General features: G+C 39.5%; 1 long non-coding RNA gene across 1 annotated transcript; it reads left to right on the top strand.

Annotated features, from left to right (window-relative positions):
• Positions 1–3220: 3220 nt before the first annotated feature.
• LOC121654853 lies at positions 3221–4642 on the top strand. The gene is made up of 4 exons (XR_006013028.1): positions 3221–3348; positions 3539–3597; positions 3692–3782; positions 4555–4642. It is a non-coding gene; the product is annotated as an uncharacterized LOC121654853 (long non-coding RNA).
• Positions 4643–14559: the final 9917 nt, after the last annotated feature.

Raw genomic sequence — 14559 nt, 5'->3', positions numbered from 1 at the left:
TGACATGTATTTATGCAGAATCACTCACACATGTTCTCATTTTCTCCCGTTAATGTCTGTGTCACTAAACACAACTGATGACGGATCCTGTCCATTACACAGACTATTTCTAAACCGTAGTGTCATTAGTCTGATAAAATAGCATTTTGGTTGTCTGTAGGTGTTCTTCTTATCAGAAGAAAGGTTTTTAGGCAACCTCAGATGCCGTGATCCCTCCACAGCAGAGACGAGAGCACCAGGTGGGCAAAGCTGCCGCTCATCCTAGCAACAATCAGCTTCCATAAATAACTTTGGTGTGGACATCTGTATCTAAGAAATTTCCTCCTCTTTCATCTCTTGTTGCAGGTTTTGTATGATTTTATCCGCCTCTGTGACTGATGACATAAACGTGAATACTATAATCATATTTCCCCTGGCAAGCAGTGAACTCTGATAGCTTTCCGGTTTCTGGAATGATGTCGTTTTGCCGTTGGATGGCTCAGGTTTGGGTTCCTGCTGTGAGAAAACTTGATAGCCTCCATGTTACTGATACTTTCACATAATTTAATAAACATGGACAACAACAGTGAAGCAGTAAAGTCCTTATTACATTGTGTTTTTGGATTCTTTGCATTTATGGCATCATGAACAGATGAGCAAACTAGACTCTTATCACACAAATCATATTTATTTCCAGTTAATTAGCAAATAATCAGCATTCTTGAGATGCTTTAGCTTTAAGTGGGACAGATCAGGCTATTACATTAGCACAGTGTTCCATTAAAGATCTCCATTAAGTGTCGTTCTTGGGCTCAACACCATTTTAAAAAAGAAAAGACAATCGAATTGTCTCCCGTGATTCACTTTTTATGTGTTTCTCTACAGGCCAGCAGCTCTCTCCAATTACAAAGCAAAATGGGAAGATGCCTCAGTGGCAGTGTCTTGCAGTCGGGTTGCACACATCCTGAGAAGGAGGGCAGCTTTAACAATTTCAAATGTTAGCTTGACGGGAAAAATTTGCTTGACATGTGCAATATTATCTTCAGCTTCCCTGATTTATGTGAGAGACAGGAGAGTTTAGGTTTGAGGAAAGAAGGGTAGGAAAGGTCCCACAAAGCTGTTCACAAACTAATACATTTCAGAGAGACATGGCAGTATTTATTATGTTTCTTGGCAGTATTTAACTTCCTTATTTTTTGCATCACTTTGCACAGGATGCCTTTAGGTGCTGTACTGGGTGTAGGTGGATGCAGCCGGTATGACAGCTTCAGTGATTTAAACAGGCAAGCATTTGTTCCATCAGACATGCACAAGACAGTTAGCTGCAGAGATGAGTCTCAGAGAACAACGGTGACCAGACCAGAAGCAAGCTGCTGGGTCCCCTTATGTTGCCAAAATGTCAGCTTAGCAAAGTATTAGTGACATAATCAATAACATGATTACACAATGTATTCATATCTTTATCACAAAATATGAAAAATCAACAAAACTAATAAATATTTAAAGAAATGCTTATTAAATTATAATATATTATAATTATAAATTATATATAAAATATATCAACTAGTTAATTATGTAAAAGGTGACTATATTTTTTAAAATCAAAATTAGACTACAAATTAATATTTAAATTTTTTCAGTTAAACATAAAATGCAACATATATAAATGTAATATAATAAATATAAATTAAATAATAAAGTGTTATGGTTCCCAGGCTTGTCAGCCTGAAGCTGTGTATGAAAATGCTGCTGTGCCAGTGCTTCCAGGTGATTGGCTGAGGGTACCTATAGATTAGAGTGCCTCTAGAGAGAGAGTGGCGCCAGCGGAAGCTCAAAACGCTTGCCGATCACGTGGTCCATGTAGCCTTCCAGTTCCAGGAAGTGCTTGGCGGCCAATACAAAATAATAAGAAAACTACGATAATCGGTAAATAACGATCAATGAAGGCTTTGCTTTGCAATATTTTTATAGTTGTGTTCATTGATATGAATCATGTTAAGTTAACTAAACCTGTATGACATCAACAGCAATGTAAAACGTAATATTTTCTGTTTTTTTTAACTTTATCTTTCAGACTTGACTGTGTCATACCAACAGGTGACGACAATGATTTACCAAGTGACTACACAATAAATCTAGGCTCACAGCATAATGATAACTGTTCTTACAGGAAATCTATATCCAATAAATAAAATTTAGATCCCAATTCATTTCAAATAAATGGGTTATCTATTCTTACTTATTAGTATCTACTTGTGTGAATTGCTTTTAAGTCTTAAGACTTATTTTGACTGAGGCAGACTGATAACTACACAAGTCTGGACTCACAATATAATGTGTTCTTACAGAAAATCCATGGCAAATAAATAAAATTTTGATTTCAATTCATGGAAAATACATGGCTTTCTATCACTATTTGTTAACTATCCCAAGACTTACTCCCTACATTTACATAATAAATCAGACAAACACCCTTTGTTTTCCAAATGCATTTAATACCTAAAAGAATTCCTTTACAATAGCATAAAACTCGACTAGATCAGCATGTTTAGCCATTTCTTTTCTCTGCTATCCTTGAATACAGTCTTCACCATGGTATGCTGTGCTGCATGGGGATGCTCCAATCGCTCAGAGAAAGGCGTGCGTATGTATGGCTTCCCCAAAGACAGGGACAGAAGGAAAATATGGATGGCCAAAGTCAGCAGGATATATTTGACCACCATCAGGGACTGTGAAAACAAAAAATATGTGAGGTAATCATATTAAAACAATGCATTTACACATTTTCAAAGACCATATCATTGGGAAGTTTAATATTTTTAAATTAAACACAGAGAACACATCACAGGGAGATTTATATGGTTGAGGTTGCAGAATATAGGAAAAAAGACACGAAACAACACTTAAAAGTGGCCAAACCAGGAAGGTGAAGAAGAACAGTATCCCAGTTAACGTCAGGCAACCCCAGAACTGCTGAAAATGTTTCAGGACAAAGCCAGCATCATTGCCCCTCCACCTACATATACCCAGCCACCCTCAGCAATCCCCCACCTATCACCACCCAACCAACAACACTTATCTAGCTGCCTAACAGCACCCAACCCACATCACTCATCCCTCACCATCCACAACCCAGCCAGCACCATGGTCCGCCTGCACACCCAACAATGACTGCTCCTCAACCTTCCACAACACTGCTACGCTAATAAATCCCCCAACTACCAGCCCCTGCTTCACCAACTACCAGCCCCTGCTTCACCAACTACCAGCCCCTGCTTCACAAACTACCAGCCCCAGCTACATCACTGCTCCTCCCCAGCCAACACCATTCTTCGGTTCTCCCGATGTGCAGCATGCAGCAGTAATGCGGTATGATTCTTTAATTAATAGTAAACTACATATTCATTACAGTAATATATATATAATCATCACCCATTTCCTAAGGCACATTTGTACAATCTAATACAATCTAGTTCAACTGCTCTGCCATACATACATTCATTACAAAACTTATATATTTGGTATTTATTATACCTGACCTACCTTACTATGTTTTCAGTCTCCCTATGGTCCACCCCATACTCCTGGCCTGATGCTCCACAACAAAGTGTTCCTCCTGTAGGTTTCAAAATATTTGCAAGATGATATGACCTGTTAGAGACATTTGTTTAGTATGACTGATTGAAAAACTCTGCATTCATTATGTTTTCAGTCTCACGTTTTCAGCACTCCTGGCCTAAAGCATGCACAAGAAGGTTGTGAAGTGGCATCACTGCTTCTTGACCACACAACACCAAGTGAAGGTAACTGATATACACTGATAATACAACATAATTAATATATAATAGTATAATATATAGTAAATATATATGACTGAACTTTTCACCCTGCAATATCAAATGACAGCCCTAATATTGTATAATTGTATGGGCTGCACTATTCCACAAAATAGCTCACTTTCTAGTTATTATGTAAAATGAACGGTGTAATTATTGGCCTGGCCTGGCCTGTAGTGTTAAATGTGTGAAATGCGGTGGTCACACATTATGACCCACATACAGAATCATCTTCATATCTCTGTCCATAATTCCACAGCCTTATAAATACATTAAAATTAAATAAAAATGTAACTACAATCGCTCTCCCTACACATTAACCTCGCTATCAACGGCATTGGATCAATTTATATTGACGAACAGAATTTCCATTCATCAGCCTGTGGCATCTGCTGCTATCAGTGTGCTAGCATAAACTTTTATCGGTTTACAATCTCTAAATATATTAATCTAGACGGTGACAATCCGTCAACATATTTAATTACTCCTGTCAAGTTGATTTTGATGCACAACTGATATGGAAATATGACTATTAAAACATTTTACCTTGAAGAAGTGTAGCTCCGACAATCTGCTCCATTGAAATACATTGACCGTCGCTTAGCTTTTGCTAACTTCCCGGAACTTTTGAGGGGCTCCATACGCCGCCATTGCTGTGAAAAAACTGAACCATTGCAGTGAACGGAGATGGCGCCACTCTCTAGAGGCACTCTACTATAGATCTGCCCTTCTCCACCAGGATTGGTCGCTGGCTGTTCAGGACCCATTGCGGCTGGCCATTCAGGAAGACTCCTCACCTTCAAAAGCTGTGGATTGCCATAATTCAAGGCACCTGTGTATTATCAGGACACAGTTCGCCACCTTGGGACAGAACTCTTTGTCTGTTTGCCACCCAGTGTGGTTTTTTTGTGATTGATTTGTGGATAGAGTGTTTAGCTTAATAGCTCTTGAACAAGCACTGATTTCAGTCAGGGTTGGTACAGTCAGTTCAACAGTCAACTCTTCTACTCAGAATGAGTTAGAAAGATTTGTCCAGCTCTTTGGCTCAACCAAGCCCAAGATGATATTGTATGATGAAATAGTAATCTTATATTTAAACAAAATGACTTAAAAAAAAAAAAAAAAAAAAAATTATGCACTGCCTCTAGCACTACATGACAGCACCTGGGTCCAACTGGACTCAAAGCAGTCTGACTACCACTTAATTATGACTTCTCATCTTATTTGAATTCATGCTTGTGTTGTTCTTACTCTCAAATGTAAGTCGCTTTGAATAAAAGCGTCTGCTAAATGACTATAGAATAGAATAGAATAGAATAGAATAGAATAGAATAGAATAGAATAGCTCTTTAGTTTGGATAACGTTCTGTGTGTCTGTGCAATTGCCGTTGTGGGCTTACACCTATTATAGGACACCTTGAGTTACATTTGATTTTGTGTTTAATCGAGCTTTAAGTTAATGTCAGAGTGTTTTTGTTTGTTTTTGGGATACTTTGTCTTTGGTTTACATTTACGTTTTGGGTTTCACTGTGTATATTGTGAATACGGGAATACATTTATTTTATTATAAATATCCTGACTCCATCTTGCTTTGTTACTGGCCCTTTTCCCCCCTAGACAATAAAGGTTCATAACATAAACTATGCAAGAACCTACATTAAACCGTAAAATATTAAAACACAATCATCATCATCATCAGCAACATTAGAATAATATTCTTCATCATCTTCTTCACCGTCAAGATGACATCTGAAACCATAATCATGTGAGATGGAAACAGGTAAGCAATACATTGCCTGAGTTTCACATGTAAACTCAGAAGAGAAAACAAATAGCATATTTTCCATCAGCACAGTGGTATCACAACATTTTTAGAAAGTATTTAATCCAGTATTTTGATTGGCAATAGCAAATTACCATGAATGGAGATGTAACATGTTTGCTCCCCCCTGCTTTACTCACATACACACACACACACTGAACATAACAGAATAACCCAACTACCCACACATTCACTAATAACTAACCACCTCCTCTTTGAGCTGCCACCTTACTGTGGTGGAAGAGTTTGCACGTCCTGACAGTCCTAGGAGCTATGTTGTTGGGGCTTTATGCTCCTGGTATGGTCACCCATGGCAAGCAGGTTTCTAGGGGAGGGACCATGAAGCTCTGCTCAAAGCACCCTTGTGATGACGAAAAACTATGGACCTAGGTTTCCCTTGCCTGGACGTGGGTCATCGCGACCACCCTGTGGAGCCAGGCCTGGAGGAAGGGCATGGAGTCGAGTGCTTGGTGGCCGGGCCTTTGTGCATGGGGCCCGGGCAGCCAGGCTTTCCCTTAGAGATAGGGTGAGGAGCTTGGTGGTCCGAGAGGGACTCAGAGTAGAGTTGCTGCTCCACCGCATTGAGAGGATCCAGATGTGGTGGCTCGGGCATCTGGTCAGGGTGCCTCCTGGACCCTGGTGAGGTGTTCCGGGCACGTCCCACCTCGAGGAGGCCCTGGGGAAGACCCAGGACACGCTGGATGGACTACTCTCTCAGATGGCCTGGGAACACTGCAAAATCCCCCCCGGACGAGCTGGTGAATGTGGCCGGGGAGGAAATCTGGGGTTCCCTGCTCAGGCAGCTGCCCCCTTGACCTGACCCCAGATAAGTGGTAGAAAATGGATGGATGGATGGATGGAAAAGATCCCAAATTGGTGAAAAAAATCTCTTTTTTAAAAAGTCTCTGCTCTCCATTCTGAATACTGTTAGAAAATGTGGGTTTTTACTTCCTGTAACATTCCTGCAACATCAAAACATCATTATATAATCATCATCACACTTTCATCATTTCATCATGTCATCAAATCATCACCATCTTATCACCATTTCATCATACAGTCATTGTATAATTATTATGTTCATTGTATAATTATTATATCATGATATCACCATAGCATCGTAATATCACCATTTCATTATCTTAGTCATTACATCATCATGTCGTCTTACTGTCATCACATCATCACCTTATCATCATCATACCATCATCATCACATATCACATATCATCATCATTACCGGAGCTTCATGAGTTCAGATTTACACAGATTTAGTTATCTTGGCTGAAGGGAAGCCAAAAGAATACAGACAGACTGAACAAGACCGAAAAGATCAATTATGTGGTCATAATTCCTGCAGCGTAAACATGGAGGAAAAGGAGAAAGCCTCAGATGGCGAGTAAATAATTCAACAGACAAGAATGAAACACAAACAAGTACAATCAAAAGTTACGAGCTGAAGCTGAAGTAGCGCCGTCATTGATTTGTTGCTCAGCCACAGACAAAAAACAAAGCTGGGGCTGTTCGGGAAACACTTTTTTTAAAATCTCAGGATGCCAACATGCTTTACTTCTCTTTGATTTACACTCTAACTGGAGGCGAAGAACAATGTTTATCCACAGTGCAGTTCATTTTATAGTTTTCTGCTTTCCACAAAACCACAAAAATCCACTGATTCAACATATTCCCAACAAACCCTGTGTTTTTGTGCTGTCAGGCTTTGTTTGTGCTCTCTGGTGCAGAAGCATTATTTAAATGTTAAAAAACTCCCTCTGGAGTTTTAATGGCCTCAGATCAGGTTTTGCTTTTCTTGGTGCACAGTTTTCCAGTCCTCAATGGACATTTACCCAAAGCTGCACAATATCTTAGATGGCTCTGAGCCATAGCTTAATAAATAAATAAGCATGCTTAATATTCAATGGAGTGGTACCATTCGTGTTAAGCCGGTTGGAACTTATTTATTTATTGCTTTAATCAGGATATGTCTTGAGAAAGTTAGTTTTTCTTCTTTCAAAGTTTATTGTGAATGTAAAAAGGCTAAAAAGTTGCAAAGCTCCACACCACAGGGAGTTATTATCGCCAGAACTGGACCATAAACACCTATTTGTTGTCAAGCGTGTTCTGATAATATTTCACTATGTAATTTACATTCCTAGTCCTATTGTGTGGCTAATTTGGTGAGTTTCAAACATTTGTCATGACACTGCTGACTCAACACCCCAAGTTGCACAGACAGTTCAGTTATGTCAGACATATTTTCATATTTTTAAGAATGACTTTGGGAATAATCATGAAGACATTAATTTGTAATATGTCTGTATCTTTAAGGTCTCTGGGAAAATAAGAGGAATAAAATAAAGGGAATGCCTTGGATATTTAAGTAACTGTCATGGTTTCTGGGTGTTGGTGTGTGTGTTATGTTCACGTTCTTGGTTTTCTGGTTATATTCAGTTAGTTTTTTCCCTGATGTTCTGTGGTTTTCTGTTCCTGCCTCGTTAGTTCACCTGGTCTGATTAGTCATCCACTTCACCTGTGTCTTGTTGTTTCCTCTGTGTATAAGTACTCCTGGTTTTCTGTTATTCCTGGTCAGATCCTTACATGTGGTTCATTCCCCTGTTGTGTGTGTGGTTCCCTGTCCTGTGTTCTCTGGATTAAACCTTGTCACCAGCACAGTTCTGCCTCCTGCCTTGACTGCCTGCATTTGGGTCCTCACCTCCGCCCGCCACTCTTGACAGTAACAGCATATTTCAGACTTTTGTGAGTGTTTCAAGAATTAAAAAAGAATCAGTTTAGCATTTAGTTTTTAGAGAAGAATATGATCTGAATCAATTTTAAGTTGGACTTAGCAAAATACAAAAATCAATAAAAAAAAATGTTTCTGTTTGCACCATAGTTCAACTCCTCCAGATAATCACCACCTTATGGTCATGGAAGACAGCACCCCCATGATCCTGAAGGCTGTATTGTCAGAGGCAGCTGTAGCTCAGGTGAAACGGTAATCGTCTAAGGACCAAAGGGTTTGTATCTTACCAAGACTATATGCAGAAATATCCTTGGGCAAATCACTGAACCACATGTTGCTATCGTGGAATGAATGTGTGTGATAGAGAAAAACACTACAAAGCATAATATCAATAGAAGTGCTGTATGGATGTGTGTGTGAATGGGTGAATGTGACATTTAGTGTAAAAGCACGTTGAGTGGTCAAAATGTGACTAGAAAAGCTCTATCCAAGTACAGTCCATTGACCCTAGTAGGGTCTACAAAGAAAAACTAGTTACAGCAGAGGGGTCAGAATAAGGGAACCTTCATACCTGGATAGCTCGGGAACTCAGTTTGATTAGGCAAGGAATTGTATAAAATTTCTCACTTTCCTTTGATTCAACTTGCTTTCACACTCCCCACTACTCCCCACCTACAGATCGGTTTTTAATTCCCACAAACCTGACATTCACTCTATCAAAATGTGGTCAGCTGATAACACAGAGGAGCTGAAAGGATGCTTCCTATGTACAGTATGTTTCCATTACTGTTTTTTATTACGATATTTAGCTTTTGCGCAATTCTAGGGGCAATGGAAACACACCTAGTGTTGCAGAAGCAGTCACTGGATAAATCTCTTTCTGTGTTGATTCCATCATTCCTATGAAAACCATCATTAAATATTAGAACAATAAACCCTACATCACCTGAGACATAAAAGACTCAACAGGAAGAAAAGGCCCTACAAATCGGGGGACGAGGGGCCTCATTTATCAAGCTGTGCATAGCAAAGTAAACTACAGGTGGTGTCTGCTGTGCAAAAAGGAAATGTGGCGCACTTTAACTTTCAGATTTATAAAAGCGTGCACATACACGCCCTACGCCTGTTTCTATGCACACGGGATGGAACGCCTTCCCATGCCCGGTGAACACCAATTATAAATATTCACCACATCATTTCCATGATGGCACGGGAGGAAAAAAGAGGGAAGAAGCGGATTTTTTCGAAGTGTGAGATCCTGATGGAGCATGTTGAAAAACGTAAAAATGTTTAATTGGTGGACATGGTTGGGCATTACTGGTGTCAGCAAAGCAGATTAGTAGCAGCAGGTGGCTGATGCTGTCGATGCAGTGTCAAAACACAAGAGGCATTGAAATGTGCGGCTGGATATCTCAGTCAGTAGAGCATCCTTCTGCCATGCGGGAGATCGAAGTTCAAATCCACAGCATGACCAATGTGGACACAAAAACAAAACCTGTTTGCTAATGATGAAATCAGAAAAGTCAATGAATGAAATCACTTTTTTGCAGTTTAAAAAAATGATAATCGTGAGGGATTCCAGAAAACCTTAGGGGAGGATTTTAAAGGGCTGCAGGATAGAATTTTAATTGACCTGCAATCAGTTACTGAGATTTTTTTTTTTAAATCAATGCACGTTAGTATAGTGACAGGGCCAGACAGCATGACAACGTTTCTTCTAAAAACATTTGCAGATGAACTGTCTCCAGTGTGGCATCACATTTTCCAGCTCTCTATTGACACTCACTCAGAACCAGAGCTGTGGAAAAGATCAGTTATCGTTCCAGTTCCTAAGAAAGTATGCCTCCAAGTGAACAATGAATATAGACCAATGACTCTCACATCCAATGTCATGAAAGCTCTGGAGAAGCTTTTAGATAAGGAGCTTCGTACTGAGGTGGAACCACGCCTCAATCTGTATCAGTTGGAATATAAAAAGAAAAGAAGTACATGTGATGCCATTTGAACTATAAGGCACCTTATTTTAAAACACCTGGAGAGTGCTTCTGCATATGCAACACTGGTTTTTATTGAGCTCAGCTTTTAACTCTATTCAGCCACAAGCCCTTCTTTAAAAAAAATACTCAGCTGGATGTCAACCCATTTTCAATCAAGTTATACCACTCTTTCTTGTCCAACAAACCACACCAGGTAAATTTAACTCTGTTTTTATTCAACATTAAGTAGCACTGGAGCCCCTCAGGGCTATGTTAGTGCACTGTTTTTATTTACGTTGTACACAAATGACTGTGTCAGCTCCCTGTTGGGCCAGTATGCGGTAAAGTTTTCATACAACACAGTAATCCTCAGTCTGCTGAAAAGTAAAGGTAAAGTTATCAAAAATAGCAGGTAAAATCATTAGTACAGCAGTACCGCTAACAAACCACCCTTAGACATGCTGAGGGTATTTTTCTGACACCTCACATGTACTACATTCTGAATACCACCTACTGAACTAAGGTAACTAAGGTACTGGGTCTCTCTCTGTACATGTAACCAGTACAAACATTCATCCCCTTTCAGTGAAGCTCATTGATGGGCAGATATGTCGGGAGGAACAGGTGAACAGGAAATCCTTGAGGCAATGTAGAGAACTCTAAGCCTGACCACTAAGCCAGCTCTGTAGTAGTCCTCTTTTAATCTTTTTTTTAAATTTATTTTAATTTATGATTTCTTTTAGTAGTTATTGGTCAGTGATATGGGTATAATCACAACATGTTGTCAGTGCAGCAAAATTCTCTATCCAAGATAAATTTCTCCCAGAGGAGATTGATAAAGATACTTTGACTTCACTCAAACAGACCAAACCACCTGCACAACGTCATGCAGTTACAACAACTGCTCACATGGGGCAATATTCCGCGAAACAACCACTAACTGAAAAAAAAAGAAGAAATCTGGCTCATTGACTGGCCAGGACTGAAAATGTCACAGTAACAAGTACACAGTGCAACAATAAACTATTGTAGTATGGTTTCTGTTATTACTTTGATGTTCAAACCTGATCCGGTTTTCACCAGAATGGGTCCAGTATGAGCAGAAGAAGAGGCCACCAAATATTCACCATGTAGATCTACGTCACCCTCCCTCTTTGCTTCACTCAATGCTCTGTTTGCTTTCACACAGAACCAGTAGACCCCAGTTTTTAAACTGACCAGAGTTCACTGTGGTCCAAACCACAGAGAGAATGATTATTCACACTGCTCCAAACAAACCATATTATCCATGGATAAAAGTGGACTAACCACGCCAGTGTGAATGCAACCTTGGAGTTTTTAGTGGAATGGCTCCAGAGTGCAAAAAAGAGGGGTAAGGGGCACCTAACTGGAACCAGGTGTGGACTGTGGCCATGTATGAGGTAGAGTATTACTGTGTAGACATGGTTGGATTTACCTCTACCTGACCTGTGGAACCAAACTCATGGAGAGTGGCTGGATTCTCATACTCTGAAGCTTCTGAAGGGGAGAGACGTTGGCTGAGTACAGGGATACTCACTGGCTAAGCAGCACAGCCGTGCAGAGGCCTTTGGATGGGCAGGTGCTCAAAGTTAAAAAGAGCAAATTTTGAAACAACAAACAGTTCAGCTGGTTGAATTGCGGCATCCCACATTCAAGAATGAAACATGGAATAACAACAGACCAAATCATTGACCACACCTCATATCTTTGTTATGAGTGAGTGCAAAGCAAAAGTAGTCCATATTTTACCTGATGGTTGAGCACCATCTGTGGAGGTGGTTGGTGAGGAGGCTGTGGTGGGCTCTATTGATCTGAGTAGACACTAAAAAGATGAAACAGACCTACAAATGTGTCAGGGGTGAATAAGGTGAGAAGGATACAACCTCTCCAGGGGCGTTCAGGGGCACGCTCCCTTGGAAGTCAATTTTGGACATTTTATATTTAAAAGCATCAATCTGATGTATTTTTAGAAAAAGTAAAGCAGACTAACAGGCCAGTATTAGTGTATAATAAAGTATCTAAGACATGTGACAGATGAAATGACAGCTTGGGTCCTTTCACTGTGTCTTTGCCTTCTAATTTGAGCCAAGACCAGTTCCAGCTGCACTTGATACTTGCATCTAGTTGTTCGACCATCACAGCAGCTTTCTCTCATAACACACTCATTCTGGAAATACAATGTAGTGTTAGTGTTAACTTATAGCTTAATTGAAATAACTGTAAATTGTTTTACTCGTAACATTAATCCTTTTATATATTTGTATTTCAGATTGACAGGCAAGTGTATTTGCATTTACAAAATAGAAGGTGAATAAGTAACAAAGAAAAGTACCATAACAGTATGAATGCCCAGCATCCACACCATTTTCATACCTTCCACTGACAAACATTAGTTATTTGATATAAATAGCATGTCCTATTTACAGGACTTCAGTGCTTTTAGGCTTAACAATGGAGGACCCTAGCCAAACCTGTTGCTCTGAAATAGGACATAAGCAATTTTTTAAGGAAAAAGTTGGTTGCTTGGTAAACATTGGTACTGATATATGCATCAAGGACAGAGAACTTGAAACTGACAAAGGAGTGACTTTAGCACTGGGCTCTTCATATAGAAGAAAAGAAGCCTGACATCCTTTAGACACACTGTGGGGTTTAGTAGCACCTATAAGTTATGAGAGGTAGCTATGTTCAGAGTCAGACATGCACACACACGGGATGCTCACTTCACTTCGTCAGTCATATTGCAAGAATACACTGTGCACAAACAAATACAAAAGCAAATTCTTCTCACCTGACAAGCAGCTGTTTACTTTCTCGGTTTATAGACTTACCCTCTCTAGCTGCAGGGCAAAGATGCATGTTAAGCTGAGAAACGTTGGGTCTGACTCTTTAAGAACATAACAGTTTGTTGCCTGGTGATAGTTTGGACTGAAGGGTCGTTGCCTTCTATCTGTTGAGTTTCTGTCTCCTCTCTTCTTTCTTCTTTCCCTTTTGCTTCTTTTTGCTGTCTTCCTTCTTTTTTGTCCCCTCCGGTCAGGTCCAGCAAGATTACATAGTTTCCATGATTCAAAGTAAATAAATAAATGAATCAAATTATCAAGAGGAACCTTACCCATAGGCCTCCCCTTGGCAGAGCAAATTTGTTCATCCCGATACAGCAACCAGACTATCATTTTGCTTGCTATGATGCTGGACAGGACAGGTAAAAAAAAAAAAGATTTCAAGAACATTTTCTAAAATTTACATGGAATACAAAAGAAACATATTTAAAAAAAAAACATGGCCTAAAGAAATGTACCCACATTCTTTATGACAGGAATTTCTTTTTTTTGGGGCGGGGGGGGGGGTAATTGTGTGAATCAAACTCTTAAAAATTGATCAATAATTTATTTTAAACTTTTAACATGCTTCTGTCTGCTCGAGCTGGGATGATATATATGGAAAATAACTATCTTAACACTACGAAAAAAAAACAAAGGTGTCTGTTTGATTCTGGCATAGATATGAACACATAAGTGTCCCACAGAGGCCCCTGGAAGACAAGTGTTTTATTGAACTTATATGTTTATTTGTTTATTACTGAGTGCATTGGAAACTACTAGTTTATAATTCAAATTATTTTAGACAAGAAATTATTTATCTAAATTAACCTACGTAATAAAACCTCGAAAGAAATTGTGCCTATTCAGAGATAGAAATGCAAACAGAGAACTAAACCATTGTTTCATGGTGGTGGTGGTGGTGGTGGGGAGTGGAGGGGGGGGTCCTCTTGTCCTTGGGTTAAGTTGGATGTGGGTGTGTGAAAGGGAGTGTTTGTTGGTACGGCACAGAGGCACTAACATTCTTATTTATAGCAGACAACCAGACCTGGGGCCTCATTTTTCAAGCTGGTGTAGGTACAAAAACCGGCGTACACCAAATATAGTCAACTTTTGGGATTTATAAAAACCAAACTTGACAGGAAAATGTTTCTACCTCCATGGCAACTCTGACCCAGGCGTACGCACAAAATCTGGGAAAACCGGAAACAGCAACACCAACAGTCCAGAATAAAATCAAGAAAATTATGTGGAGTATGAGACATTTGTGCACATTCCACTACATGTTAGATATTAAAGCTGTTTGCAGAAATTAATAAAGACGCATGTTTGATTTAAATTCTCCTAATTGGATGTTCAGGAAA

This window comes from Melanotaenia boesemani, chromosome 15, assembly GCF_017639745.1.
Source record: "Melanotaenia boesemani isolate fMelBoe1 chromosome 15, fMelBoe1.pri, whole genome shotgun sequence".
Taxonomy (NCBI): Eukaryota; Metazoa; Chordata; class Actinopteri; order Atheriniformes; family Melanotaeniidae; genus Melanotaenia; species Melanotaenia boesemani.
Note: the sequence above shows the minus strand (reverse complement) of the source record. Positions and strands in the feature narration are given on the sequence as shown.